The 25179-nt window shown below is 35.4% G+C and overlaps 1 long non-coding RNA gene across 2 annotated transcripts in view; it reads right to left on the reverse strand.

The window, feature by feature from the left end:
- The window catches only part of LOC143399496 (uncharacterized), an 87137-nt gene that overhangs the window by 28482 nt on the left and 33476 nt on the right, over positions 1-25179 (reverse strand). The window lies entirely within an intron of this gene.

Raw genomic sequence — 25179 nt, forward strand, 5'->3', positions numbered from 1 at the left:
TATCTTTGATTTCCATTGTATATTCATAAATAATAGCACTTTCTCCAAATAATAAGGCTGCAATTTCAAGGCCAATACTTATTTTACTTTTCTTCAATCCTTTTATTTGATTTTTCAAACAATGTTTTGCAAAAATGTTGGAAAAATAGTGCAATAAGCTTTCAAAACAATTTTTCTAGATTAATTTGCTATATTCGCACTCTCTCATTTCCTCTCCAGATTATTTGAAAGTCGCACACAGCATAACACTTCATCACTAAGTATTTTAACATGACCTTGCTAAAATTAAGGACATTTTTAAAAGAAACCATAATTTTATTATCACATCTGATTTTTTCCCCCAAAGCCAACCCCAAAGCAGCACAATTGGCTGCTTTTGAATCTTTAATTTCTTTTAATTTAGAATAGTTCTCCCACTTCTAAATATTATTTTTCATGATACTAACTTTTTTCTTAAAGGATTCAGGATAGTTGTCTCATAGAAAGTCCAACATTTTGGATGTGTTTAATTGTTTTCTTGAACTGAGATTTAATTAAACATTTATGGAAAGATCAATGTACAGGAGAAATTGAGTATGGAATGCATCAAATCTGATGATACATAATGCCAGGTTGAAACACTAGTATTAATGCTAAGTGAATTCCTTTGGTAAGGTGATGAACATTAAGTCTTTTTATGTTGAAGTTATGTTTTTCCCCTTTATATTTAGTAAGTAATACATGAGTGATATTTTTCAACTTTGTGAAAAATAATTCCACCTTCCCATTTTAGCATCCTCTGATGGTATTTACCTAGATAAATTATTGGAGATAACTATTTACCTAGATAATAAGTTATTAAAGATGACAAAATGGCTAATAGTATTTGTTGACTGGAATTTTTCTCAATAGAACTTACTTTCTCTTTCCGGCCCCTTTGAGTATCAAAATGTACTCATGGGTTATTTTAAAATTTAATGGGTTATGATCTTTTACTGTATTTATACTTTTTATTGCTCTAATTACATCAAATTTGACCAAGGGATGCCCCTTTAAGTATACTCCTCTGTCCTTTTGACATCACCCCATTAATCTTTGAGCTCTTCTTTTCTTTCTGAACCAATAAGATATTCTCAGGCTCACCTTATTTTTTTTTTTTTCTGCCTGTGGTCTGAAATTAACTATTTACTCAAGGAACTCAGTTTCTTTTATTAAAGAAAGGATTCTAAAACCAAAAATTCAAGTACTTTGCATGTTTCTTACTACTGGGGTGTTATTGTCTCTAGGCCACTGTAATAGATGAAGTTAGGAAATATTCTAAAATTACATAATATTATCAAATACTGATATCACAAAGCTTTTACTTAGCTTTTAAAATATTACATTTGTATTTATTTTTCTCTCACAGTGAAAATCTTGATACTTTATAGTAGTATATTAAATTATCTTTCATTCTATATTAAAAACTAAGGAGTTTCAGAATTTAAAGCAATATTACACCTAACAATAAATCTATTAGATAATGTTTAACATTTCTTCACATTTTTTTTCTCTTAGAATGGTCCCACTAAGATTTATATTTAAAACACTATTTCCAAAAGTTCTTGAATTGATTTCTCTCTGTGCATGGCTATATTATCAAGTTAATATGGAATTCTTTGTATTCAATTTTAGGGTTTGTTTGTCTATCTTTTAAATTTGGCTTTATTTTTCAATATGTAGAACATTTTCATAACTCAAATTATATTAACAAATTCCTCACCTTTTAACTAATTTCCATATTTTCTCAGTGGATAGACATTTTTATTAGCTTCTATCTTCCCCTTTTATTTTTATTTTTGTTTATACTCAAACAGCAAATTTGTGATATCTAGTTCTGTCCCCTTTCTACACAAAAGGTAGCATACTACAAACACTTTTCTGCACTTTGACTTTTTTTTCCCCACTTAAATATATGTCCTGGAAATTTCAGTTCATTTCAGTTCACAGATGTTTCTCATTCTTTTTTTATTACTTTGTGAAAATTTGTTGTGTGGATATGCCACAGTTCATTCTACTCTTTTCATGTAAATAGGCGTTTTGGTTATCTTTCATTTTGCTATAACTGACAATGAAACATTGAACAACTTCCATTTCCCCTGAATAAGTGAACATGTATCTGGAAGACAAATTCCTAGAAGTGAAATTGCTGGCACAAAGAGTGATTGCATGTATATACAGTTCTGTGAGTTACTGCCACAGTCCTCTCTTTAGGGCTTATGCCATTTTTTATCCCTGCTAACATCAGAATGCTTTTTTTTTTTTTTTTTTTTCAGAGCAATCATTTAAATAGCTTCACATTGATAACCATGAATCTGGGAGACCATTTATGATAAATGTTTACATTTCAGGCAGCTGTACGCGGTAGTTAGTCATACATACTGAATGTAGAGGCATGGAAAGATGTGAGCGAAGTGTGATCTGAAGCTACAGGAACATGATTTCACTGTGAATGTGATCTTATCCAAGAGATGCTTCTTGTTCTTTTCCTGACTCTCCATCCTCCCGGGAAACTACCCTCCATCCTTTTATCAAAATTGTGGACGATGGGATGTACATTTGCTCCTGAGCATTCCTCCTTTTGCCTGCAGCATGAGCACTGTCTTTGGTATCTCCAAAGGTTATCAGTCAATCCCAGGATCTCTGAATCTGAGCCAGTGTCAGAATAAAACCACCTGAGTATACATCAGCCCTCTTAGGCAAGTGTTGGGGACATAGCATTCAGATTCTCTTTTATACTGCTCAGTTGTGATCCCATAAGAGGAGGATCAACTTAGCTGATGGGACACAGAAATTCAGTGTAACCCGTTAGGCCAGGCTACTCTGGGTATAGGACATGAGCTTTGAAACTCTAGGTGCCATCATTCCTGGTCTTCCCAGAATTTGCCTCTCTTCAGACAGAGTGTTATTTCTTTGCTGGGAATCCAAGCTAAACCCCTACTCTATGAATTTATATGCACATCACATATGAATTTATAAATTTATAGGTACACCTTAGTACCTAGACAGAAACAAATTATCTTGCACATGAGATGAACAAATAATCAAAATGAGTCATTCTCTCTGGCATGGGTTGCCAAAAGAGATGAAACCTGATTCCTTTAACGTACCAATTTTCTAACAAAAATAACTTTCTCCCTCTGTTTGGAAGAACTAATATGAAGTAACTTTGTAGATTTGATAGCTATATGAAAAAAATTATTATTTTCTCTATTACTGACAGACTATTATAACCTTAATAATTTTATGGTTTTCTAATTTAATTATTTTGCATTTTTTAAATCTGGCAAGCTAATTCTTTTAACATCTTGTAAAACTGTTCTTGTAAAAATAATGTTTTGTTTTTCTTTCTTTTCATACTGTCTGCTTTTCCCTTAGAGTGAAAGCCTCACTCTTTGCCATTCTTTGGCTTCTATATATATTATGCAGGGTCAGCAGGGCTGCAAACGTCTCTGAGTAGTTAGATAGCCTGACTTTAACAATGATAAAATTGATGACTTATCTCATTTAATTCACTTCTTCATATGAGCTATTGGCATAAACTATACAAGGTCAGTGCCAGGGTCCCAGTACCAAATTCCACTTAGAAATTTTGCTGAGGTAAATGGAAAGTCCATTTGCTTCCTTGTAGTTTTTATTTCACTATCCTATACAAATTACTCCATAGTGTATTAGTGGATCATTCCTTTATGATAATTTTTTTTAAATCAAACTTCTCTATTAAAATACACTGGGCCTGAAAACAAATTTGATTGAATAAAATCTTCCTGTTTGACCAAGGTGTTTGCCCACTTTGGAAGGGGGAACAAAAGAGTCTTCTCCACTTTTGGACTCCTTTGTTTAGGAAAAGGGGCCAAAGTGAAACCGGGAACACGACAATGTCACATCTTCCCATTTTGCCAAGAGGTGGCATCTACACTAACGTACATAGTGGGGTAGAAGATCCTTTTGCTGGTGGTTTTTTTTTTTTTTTTTTTGTGACACCAAGGAATTATTCTGGGATCTTGAAATACAAGGGAAAACCCTTAGCTGATTGAAAAAATGCCATGAATAAAAGACATAGTGTAGGCCTCCGTCAGTGTGCCCAGTGGATTCAGTACAGCCAGAGTGCCAAGGTCCTGCCCCAGGCTACAAACAGCTGTGGAAGGCAGGTTTCCTGAGCAGAACAGCATCTCTCCACCAAGGCTGCTCTTTGCAGACTTTCTAAGGAAAGGAGGAGCTTGTCTTTCTTCACCTCTCATTTTTTTTTTCATGCTCTAAAAACAGTTGTCTAGACTGTTAGTTTCCACCATGCCTGACCACATTCTTCTAGCCTGAGAAGGAAGTCTCCTTAGAAGTGCAGGAAAAAACATGGCAATTTTGTATTTTATTTTTACAAGCCCTTATTTTTGCATTTGTGTGAAGACCACTGGGATCACTGGGTAAATCAGGTAAATTGCTTTATAGTATCCATCTTAGCAACAGGAAAGAGGCAGGAGAGGCTAGTCCAGTGGGAATATTCAACCTCATTAGACAATGAATTAACAAAAGAAAATGGGTTTGGGGATATAGCCTGAGAAATCATTGTAAAATGAGTTTGAAATAAGCTAGACAGAGATTGCCTTACCTTTTTTTTTTTTTTTTTTTTTGGAGAGGGGCGGTACTTGGGATTGAACCCAAGGGCACTTAACTGTCCCGCAGGACACATCAACGTGGGCAGCAAACCTAGGTGGGGAGGAATGAAGGGACAAGAGACCCAAGAGATGACAGCAAGACAGGAGTTTTGATCAAGCTGCAAATTTTTATTGTTCACACAGGGGTATTTATATGTTGGGGATGGGGAAGCTCTCTAATCAGCAATTGCTGGATGTGGGTGATAAAACTGCCAGCTGCAAGATGTCTGATGATCCTGATAACCACAGGATGTTCCAGGGAGATAGGTAGCTGCAGGATGTCTCCCAGGCAGGATGTCTCCCAGGGGGCTGTCGGGCTATTCTTTGAAGGAGAATTTCCTTCTAGCCCCTGACACTTAACCACTGAGCCACGTCCCCAGCCCTTTTTATTTTTTTATTTTGAGACAGGGTCTTGATAAGTTGCTTAGGGCCTTGCTAAATTGCTGAGGCTGACTTTGAACTTGCAATCCTCCTTCCTTAGCCTCCTGAGCCACCACACCTGACTTGTATTTAACATTTTAGCCTTAAGGTAACAGAAAGGAAAATACAAAGGAACAAGGAATCCAAACTCAATAATTCCCAAACCAATTCATTGTTTTTTAACCCAGTGCTCAAGAAATGGCACCATTGTCCCCCAGTGTGCTTCAGTCAGAGCCTGATCACTATTCACTTCCTTCTCTCACCCCACCCCATGCATGATCTTGATTAGTTCACTCATCTCTCAGATTCATTCTCTTCTTTCCATCACCCTTTGCTGCCTCCCTTCTAGAGATTTACGTCATTGGCTATTTATTGTCTGGCCATATCCATCCTTTCCCCAATCTTTCCTTCGTGATGCAGCTGGAACCATGTCTCTCTAAAGTGAAGTATGTTCACAGTTCTCTTTCTTTTGCACTGTTTGGTGGCTCCTCTCCTTCAGTGAATAAAGTCGGAAGGCCTGAGAATGCTGACGTCTAACCTCACTCTCCTTCTCACTCATCTGGTCCAATGTGGCCGCTATCCTCAGACGTCTGGTGCTCTCCCTATTCCTCACCACACCACGAGCTCTCTCACGTCCAGCATGTGACTTGTCCTTGTTTCTCTTAGGCTAGATCTTAATCATTTTTTTCAGTCTCAGTTAAAATTTCACCTCACCTAGGCATTTTTTTTTTCTGACTCTAGATTGACTGAGACTCCCCAAAGTATATTAGCAAAGCACTCTGAATTTCCCCGTCAAATATTTATTCAACACTCAGATTTGCGATTAGAGGACTTCAATTGTTTTCCCTACAAAGCCTAAAGCTTTGAAAAACATCAAGATCTGATTTTTTTATGACAGTCACTAAATAATTATGTTAATACATAACTGTAACTAAATGAATGACGCCTAGAGGCTCTGCTTGAATGAGGGTCCTGAGGCATCATTCTTTTTTCACTCTGAATAAAAGTTTTTTTGTGTGTGAGTCATGCACATTGTTGCATGTACCACTAGTTGGTTCTTAACTGCTGAGTATAATTCTCATCTCAGTTCATTTTGTGCTACTGTAACACAGCACTGAAGACTGGGTGATTTGTAAAGAACATAAATATATTTCTCATATAAATATATTTCTTATAGTTCTGGAGGCTGGGAGTCCAAAAATCAAGGGGCTACATCTGGTGAGAGCTTTCTTACTGTGTCAAAACAGAGCAAAATCATCACAAGGAGAGAGAGAGAGAGAGAGAGAGAGAGAGAGAGAGAGAGAGAGAGAGAGAAGAAGAAGGAGGAGGAGGAGGAGGAGGAGGAGGAGGAGGAGGAGGAGAAGGAAGAGTAGTAGTAGTGAGAGGGGGAGGGAGGGAGGGAAGAAAGGAAGAAAGGAAAGAAGGAAGGTAAATGCATGCTTGTATCAGAAACCCACTCCTGCAGCAACTCACTCACTCACTCGTGCAATGACAACATTAACCCATTTGTGAGTGCTCATGATCTAATCATTTTTTAAAGATTTCACCTCAATACTGTTGCATTTAGGGCTGTTTCCCAGCACTTAATCTTTGGGGACACAGTCAAACCACAGCAATTTCATTGTATGAACACCACATTTCATTTTCCATTCGCCTACTGGTAGACACTGTGGTTTCCAGATTTCAGCTATCATTCATAGAGCTGCTATGAACATTATGTACCAGTTGTTTTGTGTGTTTTTATTTTTCTTGATTTCTAATTACTCACTCATCAGCACTTGACATTTTCAGTTTTATTTCACTTTGTCTATTCTAATGGGCATGAAGTAGTTTCTAATTATGATTTTAATTTACATTTCTCTGATTATTAAAGATGTTCAGCACTTTTTATGTGCTTGTTGCAAATTCAAATATCTTAATTTGCGAAATTTCTATTCATGTCTTTTTCATATTTTAAAAATTGTTTCTTGTTTAATTTTTGAATTAATAGAACTTATGTGTGCATATATATGTATTTCCTAATGGATATATGATATGTATATTCAGAGAGAGAGAGAGAGAGAGAGAGAGAGAGAGAGAGAGAGAAATTGAATATTTTGGGTAGAAGTCTTGCCTTTTCATTTTTCATTTGTTTGACAGTGTCTTTGGAAGAGAAGTTTTGGTCCAATTTTCCAAAATTTTTAAAGGTTTATGCTTTTTATGATTTATTACAATCTTTTGCATTACCATATACATTTTGGGATAGGGTGTCAAGTTCCATTTTTAAAATTTTGGGATTGTGTTAAATTTACAAATCAATTTTAGGGAAATGTGCATCTTAACAACATTAAGTGTTCGTATCCATGAACAATGGATATCTTTCCATTTACCTATATGTTTATTACTTCTCTCAGTAATATTTTAAACCTTTACTGTAGAACTATTGTATGTCTTTTAATAAATTTAATCCTGCATAGTTTTTTTTTTGCAACTGTAAGTGGTATTTTATTTTCTTTTTAAGTTATTGGCTGCTAATTAAAAAGTGAAGAAAATTTTTGTACAATGACCTTCAAGCCTGGTAAATTTATGTTATCTATCATAGCTTTCTTTGTAGGTCTTTTTGAGTTTTATACACAGACAACCCTGTTATTTGAAAATACAGTTATATTTCTTTGCAAATATTTTTGGATTTTTCCTTTTTTCATCACACTAGCCAGTAATTTCAGGATAATGATGAATAAAACTGATGTGCTTGAACATTCTTATTTTTTCCTTATTAATAAGGGGAAGATTATCAGTCTGAACCCGTAGGTATAATATTGCTTATAATTTTTTCATAGATTCTCATAATCAAATTTTGAGGAAGTTCTTTTTTTAGTTTGCTGGAAGATGTTTCAATTCATGAATTATTATGGAGTTTGGACAAAAACTTTTTCTGCACCCTTTGTTACATTTACATTTTCTCCAATATCCAGTTATACTGTGAATTGCATTGATATGTTAATGTTCTATCAACCTTGATTCCTGGGCAAACATGCTAGACCGTAATATATCATCTTTTTTACATATGGATGAGTGAAATTTGTTCATATTTTGGAGGAATTTCTTATTTATTTTTGGAGTAGTATGTGTTAATTGTACATATTCAAGGGGTTTAGTGAGATATTTCAACACATACACAGAGTGCGCACTTGTAAAATCAGTTTAGTTAGCATCTCCTTCTCTATGTTGGGAGATTTCAAGCTCCTCTCTTCCAGAGCTTCATAAAATATGTGATAGTTTGTTGGAAATTGTAGACACCCCACTGTGCCGTGGGACACTAGAACACGTTCCTTTTATCTTGGTGTTTTGGGACCTGCTATTTAATCACCTATTATCCACTCTCCCCATTCCTCCCAGTTACTACTAATCACTATTCCACAAATTTAGGGCAAATTTTTAGCTTCCATACATGAGAGAAAACATAGATATTTGCTTTAAGGTTTCTGACTTATTTCACATGACATAATGTCTTCCACTTTCTCCAATTTGTTGTAAATGATATAATTTCATTTTTCTTTATGACCAAATAATACTCCACTGTGTATATATACCACATTTTTAAAAATTGGTTGTTCTGTAGACGGGCATGTAGACTGACTGTTTATCTGGACTATTGGAGTGCTATTATGAATATGAACATGCAGTTTTCTCTTTAGCATGCTGATTTCATTTCCTTTGCATACATACCCAGAAGTGGGGAAACTATATTGTGGAGTGACTTGGAGGTTTTTCAGGAAACTGCACACTGTTTTCTATATGGTTTTACTAATTTATATTTCCACCTTCAGTATACAAGGGATCCCTTTTCTCTGGATCCTGTCAGTATTTGTTATTTTATAATAATACTCACGCTAACTGGGGTGAGATAGTATCTATTGTAGTTGAGATTTGCATTTCCCTGATGGCTAATGATATTGATCATAGGTTCATATATTTGTTGGTCATTTGTATTTCTGCTTCTGCAAAGTGAGCATTCAGATAATTTATTCACATTTAAATTGGATTACTTTCATTTTGTTAATTTTTGAGTTTCTCATATATTCTGGATATTACTATTTTGTTAGATAAATAGTAAATTTTGTAAGCTGTCTCTTCACTCTGTTGATTGTTTACTTTCCCAAATCCCTAGTTTTTAATGCTTTTATTAATACATCATAGTTATACATAATAATTGGGTTTATTTTGACATAAATATATATGCATGGAATTTAGTTCTCTCCATTTCATCTTTCCTTCATCTCTTTGCTCCCCCTATTCTCCTCTCACTACTCTACTGATCTTCCAATTATTTATTTATTTTTAATGGATGCTACATGGAGATGTGTAAAGCTGGACTTCACTGTGATGTATTTATACACATACATAGTGTAATTCTATCAAATTCATCCCTCTTCTCTCCTCCTCCATCACTTTGTACTCCACTGATCTTCCATCTATCTTTATAAAATCTGACCCTCCCCCTCCCCACTTACTTTGCTCTAGCTTCTGCATATGAGACAAAACATTTGACCCTTGATTTTCTGAGTCTGGCTTATTTCACTTAGCATGATATTATCCTGTTCCATCTATTTACCAGCAAATGCCATAATTTCATTCTTCTTTATTGCCCAATAAAACTGCATTGTGCATATATACGACATTTTCTTTATCCATTCATCTGTTGACAGGCATCTGGGCTGGTTCTATAACTTGGCTATTGTGAAGTATGCTACTAAAAACATTGATGTGGCTGTATTGCTATAGTATGCTGATTTTAGTTCTTTTGGATAAATACTGAGGAGTAGGATATCTGGGTCATATGGTGGTTCTATTCCTATTCTGTTGAGGAATCTCCATACTGCTTTCCAAAGTGGTTGACAATTAGGAGAATGGACAGAAAGCCCACAGAATGGCAGAAAAATCTTTGCCAACTACTCCTCTGACAGGGATTAATATCTTGAATATGTAAAGAACTCAAAAAGCTTAACACCAAAAAACAAATAACTCAATTAATGGGCAAAATACTTAGATAAACATTTCTCAAAAGGAGAAATACAAGTAGCTAAAAAATATGTAAAAAATATTCAACATCCCTGGCAATCAGGAATGCCAGGAATGTTGAATATTGAAATTGAGACTAAATTGAGATTCCATCTTACTCCAGTTAAGAATGGCAATCATCAATAATACAGATAATAATAAATGTTGGTGAGTATATGAGGGAAAGGTACACACCAATGCATTGTTGGAGGGACTGCAATTAGTATAATCACTTTGGAACGCAATATGGAGATTCCTTAGTTTTACATAATCCTATTTAACTATTTTTCTTTAGTTGTTTGTGTTTGGGGGGGTGTCATATCCAAAAAATAAAATTGCCTATACCAACGGTTTGAAGTGCTTCCCCTATGTTTTCTTCTTATACTTTGATAGTTTCAGGTCTCATATTTAGCTCTTTGATACATTTGAGTTGATTTCTATATGAGGGGAGAAATAGAGGTCGAGATTCAGCCTTCTGAACATATATATCTGTTTTTTTCCAGCACCATTTATCAATGAAGCTGTCCTTTTCTGCAATGTGTGTTTGGAATAATTTTGTTAAGAGTCAGTGGCTATAGACTTAGGGTTCATTTCTGGAAATTATGTCATTTATGCCAGTTCCAAGATTACTATGGCTCTGAAGAATGTCTTGAAATCAGGTATTGTGATCTCTTCAGGTTTATTCTTTTTGTTCAAGATTACTTTGGATACTTGGGTTTTTTTATGTTTCCATATGAATTTTAGGATTTATTTTCCAGTTTGGTGAATAATGTCATTGGCATTTTGATGGGAGTATCATTGAATCTGTAGATTGCTTTGGGTAGTATGCACATTTTAACAATATTAATTCTTCTATTCTATGAACAAAGGAGGTTTTGCATTTTTGGTGTCTAATTTTACTTTCTTGATTAAATTTATTCCCAGTTATCTGATTTTTTTGGCAACTATTGTAAACGGTGTTGCTTTTATGACTAGTATTATTTTCTCAACAGGCATATTATTGGTGTATAACACTGCTACTAATTTTGTGTGTTCATTTTTTACCTTACAACTTTACTGAAGTTGTTTATCAGTTCCAGTAGCTTTGGAGTTTTTATATATATAGAATCAAATCATTTGTAAACAGAGATAATTTATATTCTTACTTCCTATATGTATTTTATTTCTTTCTCTTGCTTAATTGCTGTGACTAAAACTTGCAGTAAAGCATTAAATACATCCTCATCTTATTTCAGATTTTAGCGGAAATCCTTTCAGTTTTTCTCCATTCAATCTGATGTAGGTCTTTCATGTATACCATTTATTAATGTGAGGTTCAATCCTTCTTTATAATTTTCAGAATTTTTATAATGAAGCAATGCTGAATTTTATCAAATGCTTTTCTTGAATTTATTGGCAGGCTCATATGATTTTTTAGCCTTCATTCTATTGGTGTAATGTATCATATTTATAAATTTGTATAGTTGAAACATACTTGTGTCCTTGTAATAAATCTAACTTAATCATGGGGAATGATCTTTTTGATATGTCAATAGATTTAATTTACTAGCATTTTCTTGAGAACTGTTGCATCTATGCTCAGCAGGGATATTATTCTATATAGTTTTATTTTTGCATATGTCAATGTGTTGTTTCATATCAGGGTAATTCTGGTTTCATGGAATGAGTTTGGAAGGGTTTCCTTCTGAATTCTTTAAAATAGTTTGAGAAGAATTGACATTGGCTCTCACTTAAATGTGTGGTAAAATTCAGCAGTGAAGCCATTTGGTCTTGGGATTTTCTTTGTTGGAAGGCTTATTAGTGATAAAATTTTGTTACTTGTTATTGTTTTTTTTTTGTGTGTGTGTGTGTCCTCATGATTCAGTTGGTATATTTACATGTCCAGAAATTAATCCATTTCTTTCAAGTTTTTCAATTTGTTAGCATTTAGATTTTATTATAGTCCTTTTAGTTTCTGTGGTAGCCATAGTAATAGCTCTTTCTTTCTGTCTGATTTTATTTGTTTGAGTCTTCCTCTTTTTCTTTATTAGTCTAGCTAAGATTTGTGGATTGCTTACCTTAAAAAATAAAAAATAAATAAAAAATAAAAACTTGCTCTTTGTTTCATGGATCATTTGAATCAACCCAGATTTTTTTCTTCACCTGTAATTGATGGGTTTTGACATGGTTCATATGACGGCAGGATCAGAGTGCCCTTCTGTCTCCATGGGCTAAGTGAGTAAGTGGAACTAGCAATCTAGGAAACAGTCAGGACGGGATATCCAATTTGTGGCTCCTCCAGGAGTAAAGATAAATAATGGTACTAGAAATGTGGAGAACAATGGATGTTTCCCAAGCAGTGGTGGCAAGCCTATGGGCTCAGCTGCAAGTTGCATGACTGGGATTAGCTTGGGTGGATTTGGGCATGCTCAGACCAACGAGGTGCCCTGATGACCAGCAGTGACAATGAGTCAATGGCAGATTGAAGCATAATTCAGACATTACATTGTTGCTCATGATGCATCAGTTTCTGGAATGTATGTACTGAGAAGGAGACAATGCAAGTTATTTCTCTGGTGTAGACTTCAGGAAGCTTCCCTAACCAAGCTACAAACCTATCCCTCTATGGCTATGATTGCCAGTGTCTGCAGCGAGGTTGCCCAAATCATAATGATGAGTTTCCCTTGGGACTTTCCCGTTTTCCCCTTCCTTGCAGTGGGGAGTGTCCCTGGCCAGAACCAGGGTCATTGTTGTCAGTGTGCTTTATTTCACTTTGTGTAATTGTTACTGGTCTTCATGTCTCATAGGGTGCTGTTTCTCCATTGTTGGAGATGCCATTGCATTAAAGTGCAGTTATTTATTTGTTATTCTAGGGATTATGTTTGTTCATTTACTTACTTCGTGTAATAGGAGGCATGTTCTGGGCACCACTTTTTGGTTAGCTTTGTCAGCCATGTAGCCACAACACATTCTGAGAATTTTTATATCTATGTTTTTGAGAGAGATTATTTAAAACAATAAATTAAAATTTTATTTTCTTGCAATGTCTTTGCTAGGTTTTAGTATCAAAATAAGGATAACCTCATAAAATTGATTGTGAAGCATTTTCTCTTCTTTTATTTCCTAAAATAGAGTTAGTAAGGTTAGTATTATTTTTTCTAAAGTTAAAATTCATCAGTAGAAATATCTAAGCCCAGAATTTTTTGGGATGATTTATGATTTTAAATTACATAATTTCACAGATATAAGTTTTGCAAATTTTGATTAGCATAAGAAAGATATTTGAGTGATTTTTATGTGCTTCATCTTAGCTATTAAATTTATTAGCATTGGATAGTTAGAATTCTATCTGTAGGTCATTAGTCTCAGGGGCAGACTTCATTGTCTCTGATCTGCTGGCTCACTAATTAGGTATGTGGCAGTAGCCTCGCCTACAGTTCCTCTAGCTCTCAGTGGATCTCCTCTTTTAGCTTCTCTGACTCCCGAGTCACGTGCATGTATAGCTTTATGAATAAGTGTTGGCTTCTTCTCCAAGTCACCAGTATCAATGAGCTTGTAGATGGTGACAGAGAAATGTGGCTTCTGATTCTCATGAACTCCAGGATTTCTTCCTGAGTTCCAATTTGTCCTTGTTCTCCCTGCTTCACATCTGACTTTTCAACACTTTGACTTATTGTGACTTTAGTCCTTCCACCAGATAGAGGCAACCAATCTCATAATTTTATAACATCCAACTCTAAAATAAGTCTCTCATTCTATAGCACTAATAACCATTGTTCTTCCCTGATTGCACCTTAACTAATATAACTGTTTTAGCTCTATCTTATGAATTTTGATATGCTCTATTTGCATTATTATTCAATTAATTAGAAATTAGAATATATTTCCTACTTTCTGTATGATTTCTTCTTTTATGTATTGAAGTATATGCTTTATTTGCAAATATTTATGTAATTTTTTTTTCTTCTGGGGTATCCGATGGGGATTTTTTTTCTTATTTAATTTAGTTGTGGTCAAAGAATGACAATCTTTTAAAATTTTATTGAGATTTATTATTGGTCCAGGTTATTGTCATTCTTGCTGAACATTCCATTAATACTTTGAAAGAATGTGTTCTACAGTTATTGAGTATATATTCCACAAATGTCAGGTGAAATTTTCTTATAATGTTCTTCAGTACTTCTCTATCTATAGTGATTTTTTGGGGTCCAGTTTTGTCTGAGAGAACCTAATTAAAATTTCCAACTATGGTTGTGGACTTGTTTTTCTCTCTCTGATCTGCCCATTTTTGCTTCATGAATTTTAAAACTCTTGTTGTTTGGCACATACATATTTAAAATTGTTAGGTCTTCCTGATTATTCCAGTTTATTATTATTAAATGCCCATCTATCATTTTTTAGAACTCTTAGTCTTGTGGGTTAGTTTGTCTTTTAATATAATGACAGTTTCCTCAAACTTTCCATATATTTGTGTTTGTAAACTTAAAAAATATCTATTTTTAGCAACATATCATTTGATGTAGCATTTTCACCCTGACAACCTCTGCCTTAGAATTGATGTGTTTAGAGTATAATTGCTGTAGTTACTGATATAATTTGGTTTATAATCTATCTCCTTGCTATTTACCATTTTTTTTTTTTGAACACTCAACCACTGACCCACATCCCCAGCCCTATTTTGTATTTTATTTAGAGACAGAGTCTTGCTGAGTTGCATAGCACCTTGCTATGCTGAGGCTGGCTTTGAACCAGGGTTAGGAGGCTGATCCTCCTGCCTCAGCTTCCTGAGTAGCTGGAATTATAAGCATGTGCCACTGAGCCCAGATTGCTATTTGCTTTTAATTTGTCCCTTTCATTTTATTCTTGCCCCTTTTCTTTTTTTATTGTCATCAGATTTTTTTCATATTTCATTTTATTTTCTATGTTGATTATTGTATATACATTTTATTGCTTTGTTTTCTTGAGAATTAATAACATATTCCTAACTTATCCAAGAATACTTCAGTTAACATTATACCATCTTGAGATTTATACCACCAAGTTCAAAAGTGAAATAAATTTACAGTGGTAATAATTTTCTTTATATACCCTGTCAGGGTCTTTCTGGAATCTCTGCTTAATGCCTGGGATGTTAAAGAGGTATTAAACCCGTTTTTCCAGTCTTGCTGGGCCAGGATTCCAGCACTCTGGGTCACTAGTGTCTCTGTTCTATTCTCCACTCTTTGGTAAGCTTCACTCATTTCATCTTGCTCATGTGAAGCCCTGCCCACGGTCAGGGACTTGTGCAGAATCACTTGCCCTTTTTAGTGCAGGCTTTTGGGGCCCTATTCCCTGAAGCTCCCTCTTCTCTGAACATTCCAGCTGCTTCAGCTTCCTCCAGCCAGCGGGACCATCTTGCCACATAGGATTCCAGCCATCTGGAGTGCCGAAACTCCAAGGCAGGGAGGTGGGGCTAATGAGAGCCTTCCCTTGTTAGTGTCATTGTTTTTCAGAGATTTCAGTCTCTCACAGGCAGTTGTTCAGTTTTACGTCTGCACAGTGTCTCAGGCTATTCCAGTACCCGTTACAACTTACCCATCAAAACTAAGAGGCTTTAAGCACTAATTATAATGAATGCAATATATTTAAGGGGAATAAGCTCTGGATGTTTAAAAATTAGAAACTGATGGAGTTTAATTCCAATTTGATTTCTATAGGGCTTATCTGGGAGTTCCCATAAGTGTCCCTTGAATTTAGGAAGCTATTCTCTAAGTTCTTGAAGTATTCTGGAAGAATTTAACTTCATAGTACATATTCTCAACGCTTCGTAATTTTCTTCAATTGCTCTATGCTTTTTTTCCCCCTGAATTTCTTCATTCTCTCATTCTTTTTTTTTTTTTTTTTTTTTTTTTAGGTAACAAATATTTTAATAGGATAAAAAGTATGGGTCTGGCATTATTCCAAATGTGTGTCATAGATTAATTAACTAGATTGTCAAGTGCAAAGAATGAAGTAACAAGCAGAGAACAGTCACGAAGGAAGCATTCCTCCTCTGTCATTTATTTTCCTTCTACACAATAAATTACAATGTTTGTCTTGCTCCCATTTCATGCCCCTTTATACAGATATTAGAAATAGTGGATATAAATCTTTTTGAGAGAAATGTAGAACAATTATGAGCAACCTTCTTTGGTGAAGTGTTATGAAAAATCTTTCTTTTATGGTTTACCTTGTCCTGTAAAAATTTGAAGAAATTATTTCTATTCCTCATATCATGTGACTACTTTTGACATAGGAGGAAACAGTTATTTGTTCTTATTATTGTTTCAAAAGACTTCCACACTAGACAGATCCAGTAAACTAAGTTTCAGTTCAAAGAAGAGTTACTTGAAAAGAAAAAAAAAAACTTAATATAAGGCTAATTTAACTCAATAAGAGCCTGCCTGCATTTATTTACATTTTAGTTTTTCTGACTCTGAAATTGTAGTCAAAATACCACTAGAGAAATACAAAAACATGATGTTTGGTATTCAAATAATTTGGTTTTAAAAGAAAAGCAAGTTGAGGGAAAAAGTAAACAAAACCAAAACATTGCCACCATTCTCTTATGTTCTACAGTTAAAATATCCAATACATACATGTTTTGCTTTTTAAAAAAAAAAATCAAGACAATGCTCACTTCAGAGATTCTGGCATTTTAGCTCCCAAAAGGCAGAGTGATGGAAAGTCAATTTATCTACAGCTTCAAGGAAACCAAAATATAAGAAGGTATCCCAAATTTGACTTTGTCCTTTGAGCAAAAAACTTCCCAAGTGACAATCCCAAATGTAGGCTTTTAATATGCATATAAAGTCTCGTCCCCACCCATGAATACTCCCAAATGTCAGTTAACCCAGGTGAAATGGGAAATCTTTCTGATATAAAACCTGCTCTGGAGGTGACTGCCTCCATTCCTTAATTGGAATGAGCATTTGTCTGCCAAGGCTAAGGTACCTTTCTGATCACCATAAATTAGAGGTATTGTATACTTTTCTCTTTCATTATCTGAGAAAATGAATTTCCTCCATCCACTGATTTATTCAACTAGCCAGCATCTCTCCTGAGCCTATGATGTTGCCCCTGGTATGGCACTGAGCATACAAAAAGTAATAAGATACTGGTCATTCCATGAAAATGTCTGCATTTCAGGGGGAAAGGTCTGCATATAAAATGTAATACTTCTAGCAGAATGGTAGAAATAAATGGAAAATCAGTAATTTATGAGACTAAAAGGGAATATCTATACTTACATGGTTGAAGACATGATATTTATGGGGAATAGTTAAAATAAATTGAAATTACCAGGCAAAGAAGGAAGAAGGGGCAATTATAAGCAGAGGAGTTTGCACAGCTATTATTAGGGAAGTTCAGAAATCATGCTTCAAGGTAAAAGGAAGATGAAGTCAGGGAGATAGGAGATAAGACCTTAAGACAGGTCTTATGGGACATTTTAAGGAACTTGAACTTTAATCTTATAGACAATGGGGTAGCATCAAAGAAATTAAAGTAGGGACATTGTATGGTATAATTGGTAATTCCATTACTATACATTACTAATTATATCCACAACATATTGTCAGATTTTAGGGAAAAAATCCATTTTTATTTAAAAAAAATAAATAATATGAAATTCATAAAGCTTACGTAACTTTCTTTGTCAGAGTATGTTAGTGTTCCATTGCTATAACAAATATCTGACATAATCAAATTATAGAGGAAAAAGTTTATTTGAGTTTACAGTTTTAGAGGTTCCATAGGTTAGTTGGCCCCATTATGTTTGGGCCTGTGGCCAGCCGTCACAGGGAGAGCACACAGTGGAGCCAAACCCTTCATATCATGGCTGGGAAGTGAAAGAGAGGAGGAAGAAGAAGTTGCCGGTCTCATATTCCCTTCAAGGACACACCATTAGTGACCTGAAGACCTCCAATTAGGTGTCACTCGGGTCTTTAACTAATTGTCTTTGTGAGGGGGCATTTGAAATCCAACCTAGAGCACAGAGCCTCAACTTTCACTTTATTACTGGAATATTAATATTGGGGAGCATGATTAAATGGCTTCAGTATGACAGATGGTTCCAGTTTGCCCTCTTTCAACATTTGTAGCTTTTTTATGTCATTGTGGGAATATAACCCAGCGAGTGGTTGTATGGAATATTGTTCACTCCTTTCCTAGAAAATAAAGGATGCATACGTACCAAGAGGATGAACCACTGCCATTTGGGGACACAAAGAAAACACGTTTTTTCAACTTCTGTGAAATATCACTTCATATTTAAAGAAAAAAATGTTAAAAATACAAGACTCTGAAGGACTTAGAATGCACAAACAGGACTTACAAGTTGTCTGAGTCAGTATTCCCTCTGACTGTTGTGTGCAAGAGCAAGAGCAGTACGTCTTAGTGTACAGTTACACCAAATTGTTTTCAGAGGACCTAGAATGGGTTAGTTGGTCTAGTTGGGTGGCAAGAATTGCACTGATGAAAGGCAGCTCCAAGTAGAGTGAGGAAAGGGCTCATTCTGAGGGTCACAAAGCTTAATGGAGCTGGTTCCATATGGCATGGGAAAAAAATGACTACCAATCCTTTTCGGGGTTGATGTTAATGTTACCACAAGACTCTGCCTGCTCCTTGGTGATAGTTCCCCTATCTACAGCCTGACTCAAAAATCCCTACTTTTAGAGTCTTTTTTTTTTTGTTTTTAGTTTCACTGATAATGACAACAATGTGGTATGAATATTTTAATTCCTTCCTCATTTTCCATTAGCCATCAATAACTGGGCCTGAGCCATTATCTCCTTAAACCCAGATTCAGCCTTAAAATTTGTCACAGTCTAGCACCCTGGGCAACCATTGCCAATGAATCATAGAACATCAGAGATAATTTCTTTGACATCCCTGGATTAAAACTGAAGTTTTACCTAGTTTTGTCTATTGGTTCTGAAAGCCCTCTCTTACACTGGAAAGATGATGTAATATATTTGTCTAATATATTCACTTTAATTGAATATTCAATTTTCACTTGAACCTTCTCAGACCAGTGTCTCCCTGCTTGTCTGAGAGACGTCAACAACATGATTCCCTCTGTGCCCTCACTCTGGAAACTCATCCCTTGAGTTGACTTGCTCTGATGTTTCTTTTCCCTGTGCCCGTACTTCCCTCATCTTACCCACAGGGATGAAGATATTAATATCAGTATTTACAATTTTGAAAACCTAAATTTGTCAAATAAGCAATACAAGCCTTGCCCTTTCTCCTGGATTTGTACAAGGTGCCTAATAAATGTGGTCTGAGTGAGGTTCTAGTTTCCTTGGTCACTTGCAGAAGGCAGCCTTGCTTTTCACAATTTTCCCTTCATATTTATGACCTCTACTCTAGGGTACTTTTGTGACTCTTCTTCCTACTTTTGAATAAAATTAAATTTACTTTTTCCTCTGTCTGGATGCTGGCAAGTCACTTAGCTCCTCTGCACCTCCATTTGTTTATCTCTAAAATACAGACAATGATTATATGAATTTTAATATTATTGAGAGAAATAAATGAGTTAATATACAGAAATGTTTAGACCATTGTTTTTCGTGTAGTGAGTAAGTACTATAATAGTACTATACTAGTGCAATAAAAATTGTTAGAATTTTTATATGCCAATAGGTTCATAATGCTCACCACAAGGCATTAGAAAAAGGAAACAGCTTTCTGAGTGATTAAACAAACATTAAATGGTAGTTACAATCACTGTTAGGTGCAGGGCAGGCTGAACTAACATTAGCTGCAGGATAACCCATGTGCTCAAACTCCCCTCTGTCTGGTCCTTTATCACCTGTTTGCATCAAGGCTGAACACTGAACCCTACTCAAGGCTGAACACTTGACACCCACCAGTCTGGTGCAACAGAAACCCACATCTGACCCCTGCCCCGTCTGCCTGAAGGCATAAGATGACACTACTGTATGATCCAATCACTGTACACCAACGAGGCAGTTTGCAGACCCGGAGACCCCATTAGATTTGGGCTATAAAAACTCTCTCCTACATGGTCTCTCTCTCTTGCTCTTGCTTTCTCTGTCTACCTCTCTTGCTTTTGCTCTCTCTTTCTTCTCGCCTCTCTCTCTCTCTCTTTCTCCTCTTTTGCACTGTTGCAATAAAGATCTCTTGGTCGCTCCCAGTGTTATGGTCACTTTCCTTTCAATCCCAGCTGGAAGAAGTTCTTGTTTTCCCTATCACTCACTCACCTGTAGTATACGTTTTACCTTATGTATTCCACATCCTTGCAAACTACTTATTCATATGGCATTTATATTTATCAGACTCAACCCAGTTACTATTTGGCTATCAGGATAATTCCTTGTTTTGGATACATGGTATTCTTTGCAAATTACAACAAAATAACTAGACATTAAATGACAAATTTCAGATACTCTTCAACTAGTGAGTAATAAAATTAAAAGATGAAATTAAAGAAAACACATTGAACAAGTTTGGTGCTGAATCCAATAATCACATAGTTTGGCTATAAAAATTAAAATGCAACATTATCAATTAAACTTCCATATTAGTACTGGGTCCTCACCCAATTTTGCTAATTTCAAGGAAAATATGAGGTCTATTTGTAGGCTTAAAAGATGGAATACAAGTGATCCATCTGGAAAGTAATGCATTCTGCAAATGTATGCATTTCATATAACAAAAGTTTGAACTTTTGAATCCATAGTTTGTCTAATGCATATCTTATTTTTAGTAAAAAGAAAGACATATTAGAAGAGAAAAAAGCCAGGTGCAGTTGTGCATGCTTGTAATCTCAGCAGCTGGGAGGCTGAGGCAGGAGGATTGCAAGTTTAAAGCCAGCCTCTACAAAAAGTGAGGCACTAACCAACTCATTGAGACCCTCTCTCTAAATAAAATACAAAAAAGGACTGGAGATATGGCTCAGTGGTCAAGTGCCCCTGAAATAAATTCCCCCTAAGAATAAATAAAATGGGGGGAAAAGGGTTGTGCAACACAATATTGAAAACAACAGGAAGAGGCCATATGGCTTGGAGTCTCTGGCATTCTCTATGCCAAATAGGTCATTTTTACTGAAAATGTTAGGAATACACTCAGTAAGTCTTCTGTTTCTTTCAGTACTCTGACTAGTTTAAATCAGCTTTCTCAATGTTGATCAATCAGTCAATAATCAAGTGAAGGGAGCACAACATACAACACCTGACTTCTCTGAAGGTCCATTTTCTCCCAGCCTCCACAAATCCTCCCACCAGAAAAGTCAAGCATCTTCCTAGCCTTAGAAACAGTGGTGTCTAACCATCACCAGGTAGTGGACTCTTACTCTGATTCCACAAACCAAGTTGCTCTACTGAGTTGAACAATCAACCCTCAAAGTCATGTCCTCCCAAGTTGATGTGTGTGACCCTAATTGGAAATAAGTTCTTTGTGGATATCATCATGTTAGTTAGGAGGAAGTCATACTTAATTTAAAGCAGTACCTAAATCCATTGTGACCCATGGCTTTATAAAAAGAGGGAGATTCCAATGGAGATACAGACACAGAAAGAACACTTGAGATGAGAGAGGCAAAGATTGGAATAGCATCTACAAACCAAGGAATGCCAAGGTTGATGTTAACCAGAAGCTAGAAGAGAGATATGGAGCAGAGTCTCCCGCTGAGCCCCCAAGATAGGATCCATCCCTGCTGTCTCCTTGATTTCAGGCTTCCAGACTCTTCAACTTGAGAGGATGTATTTCTATTGTCTTGAGCTGTGTGGTCTGTAGTAATTTATTATTGTGGACATGAGAAACTAATGCAGTTTCGTAGTAACCAGCTTTCCCACCTCACAATTGGCTGAAGAAGCTAATCCAAAGGGATAAGAAGGTGCACTTTAAACATCCTTTCACGCTTCAAACCGATTTAACACTTGGCCCAGTTTGGCACAAATGAAAATTTCCCTTGGGACTCCCCTAGTAATCTATTCCAAAGTTGATACAATGAGAGCTTTTGGGGGATGGAAGGGTCAGAACAATTAAGGCAAAGGTACATGAGGAGAAATGAGAGGTGGGGGCGCTGACTTGGAAATTTTCCCTATCTCTGACCTGCTGGAATGCCCCTCAGCATCTGCAGAGGGAGATGGGGTTTGAAAACAGAATCAAAATCAACTGAGTTCATTAAGAAATTTCATTAAATGCTGGTGTTTCAAAATCAGTTAACAAAGTAGTGGTTAAGATAGGGAGAAATTTTTCCCTGCATATTTTGTTATGGAGATCTCATCCTACAGTGGTGAGGACAATTGAACTGGTACATAGGTGCTTGGAACAGGTCTGGCATATGCTAAGTGTACCTGTTTTCTACATGTTTTAAAAGAAGGCTACAGCTCTCCTTCTAAGTACATCCCCTGGGGACACCCCAAAATAACTCCTAGACATAGAGTAGAGGCAATAACTTTTGTTATTTATTATTAGTAATAAATAACTTTGTGTTATTTAGTATGAGTCATTGATTCAATAAGATGTGTTGAGTGCCTTCTCAATCTATAAACACATCGAAGGGAGGGATTGTAGACAGAGCAAACAGTACCATTTATAAAACTAAGTGCCAGGATATAGGGGGAATAAGACATCCTTGTCTCATAGGCCAGTAGAGCCGAGAGGTTCAGGGTAAAATGATGAACTTGATCCATATGGTAGGTTGTTTGTTGTTGTTGTTGTTTTGTTTTATTTATTTGTTCTAATTAGTCATACAACATAGGGCATCTAGGTTGGTTCCACAGAATGCATTTTGACTCATCATACATAAATGGAGTATAACTTCTCATTCTTCTGGTTGTACATGATGTAGAGTTACACCAGTCATGTAATCATATATACATATAGGATAATAATGTTTGATTCATTACCCTATCCTTCCTACCTTTATACCCGTTTCCCTCCCTTTACTCCCCTCTGTCCAAAGTACCTCTATTCTTCCCCCCACCTACCTTATTGTGAATTAGCATATGCATCTCAGAAAAAACATTCACCCTTTGTTCTTTGGGATTATCCTATTTCACTTAGCATAATATTCTCCAGCTCCATCCATTAATCAGGCAAATGCCATAATTTCATTCTTCTTTAAGGCTGAGAATATTCATATATATATATATATATATATATATATATATATATATATATATATGTATATATATATATCACATTTTCTTTATGCATTCATCTGTTGAAAGGTATCTAGGTTGGCTCCATAGTTTAGCTATTGTGACTTGAGCTGCTATTAACACTGATGTGGCTCCATCATTATAATATGCTGATTTTCAGTCTTTTGGTTATAAATCAAGGAGTGGAATAACTGGGTCAAATGATGGTTCCATTCCTACTTTTCTGAGGAATCTCCATAATGCTTCCCATACTGGTTGCACCAATTTGCAGTCCCACCAGGAATTCTCACCAACATTTATTCTTGTGTATTCTTGATAATTGCCATTCTGACTGGAGTAAAACAAAATATCAGTGTAATTTTGATTTGCATTTCTCTAATTGCTAGAGATGTTGAACACTTTTCATATATTTGTTGACCAATTGTATTTCTTCTTCTGTGAAGTGTCTGTTCAGTTCCTTTGTCCATTTATTTATTGGATTATCTGGGTGGTTTTTTTGTGTGTGTGTGTGTGTGTGTGTGTTAAGCTTTTTGAGTTCTTTATATATCCTGGAGATTATTTGATATGCAGGTGGTAAATATTGTCTCCCATTTTGTAGCTCTCTCTTCATGTTCTTTATTGTTTCCTTTGCTAGGAAAAAGCTTTTTAGTTTGAATCATTCCCATTTATTGATTCTTGATTTTATTTCTTTTGTTTTAGGAGTCTTATTAAGAAAGTCAGTTCCTAAGCTGACATGGTGAATATTTGGGCCTACTTTTTCTTCTATTAGGCACAGGGTTTCTGTTCTAGTGTCTAAGTCCTTGATCCACTTTGCATTGAGTTTTGTGTAGGGTAAGAAATAGGTATTTAATTTCATTTTGCTACATATGGATTTCCAGTCTTCCCAGCACCATTTGCTGAAAAGGCTATCTATTCTCCAATATATGTTTTTGGTGCCTTTGTCTAATATGAGATAATTATATTTATGAGGATTTTTCTCTGTGTCTTCTATTCTGTGCCATTGATCTATATGTCTGTTTTGGTGCCAATCAATGAAATTGAAACAAAGAAATAATTCAAAAAATTGACAATACAAAAAGTTGGTCCTTTGAAAAAAAATAAAATTGATAAATCCTTAGCTATGCTAATGAAGATAATAAGAGAGAAAATTCAAATTACTAAAATTTGTGATGGAAAAGGAAATATGATATACACTACTAAAATACAAAAGATAATCAGAAACTGTTTTGAAAATTTGTATTCCAATAAGATAGAAAATTTTGATGACATCAACAAATTTCTAGAGACATATGACCTTTCCAAACTGATTCAGGAGGATATACACCATTTAAACAGATCAATTTCAAACAATGAAATAGAAGATACCATCAAAAGCCTACCAATTAAGAAAAGCTCAGGACCAAATAGATTCTCAGTAGAGTTCTACAAGACCCTCAAAGAACAATTAACATCAACACTTCTCAAATTATTCCATGAGATAGAACAAAAAGGGAGAGGGGCACCATTTCAAACTCATTCTGTGAAGCTAGTATCACCCTGATACCAAAACCAGACAAAGACACATCAAGGAAAGAAAACTTCAGACCAATATCCTTAATGAATATAGATGCAAAAATTCTTAATAAAATCCTGGCAAATTGCATACAAAGACATATTAAAAAGATAGTGCACAACGATCAAGTGTGGTCCATCCCAGGGATACAAGGTTGGGTCAAGATATAAATGTAATTCATCTCATCAGTAGGCTTAAAGACAAGAATCATATGATTATCTCAATAGATACAGAAAGTGCTTTTAACACAATACAGCACCACTTCATGCTCAAAACACTAGGAAAAACTAGGAATAGTAGAAACATACTTCAACATTATAAAAGCTATCTAGCCTAAACCCCAAATCATTCTAAATGGAGAAAAATT

Source organism: Callospermophilus lateralis, chromosome 5, assembly GCF_048772815.1.
Source record: "Callospermophilus lateralis isolate mCalLat2 chromosome 5, mCalLat2.hap1, whole genome shotgun sequence".
Lineage (NCBI taxonomy): Eukaryota > Metazoa > Chordata > Mammalia > Rodentia > Sciuridae > Callospermophilus > Callospermophilus lateralis.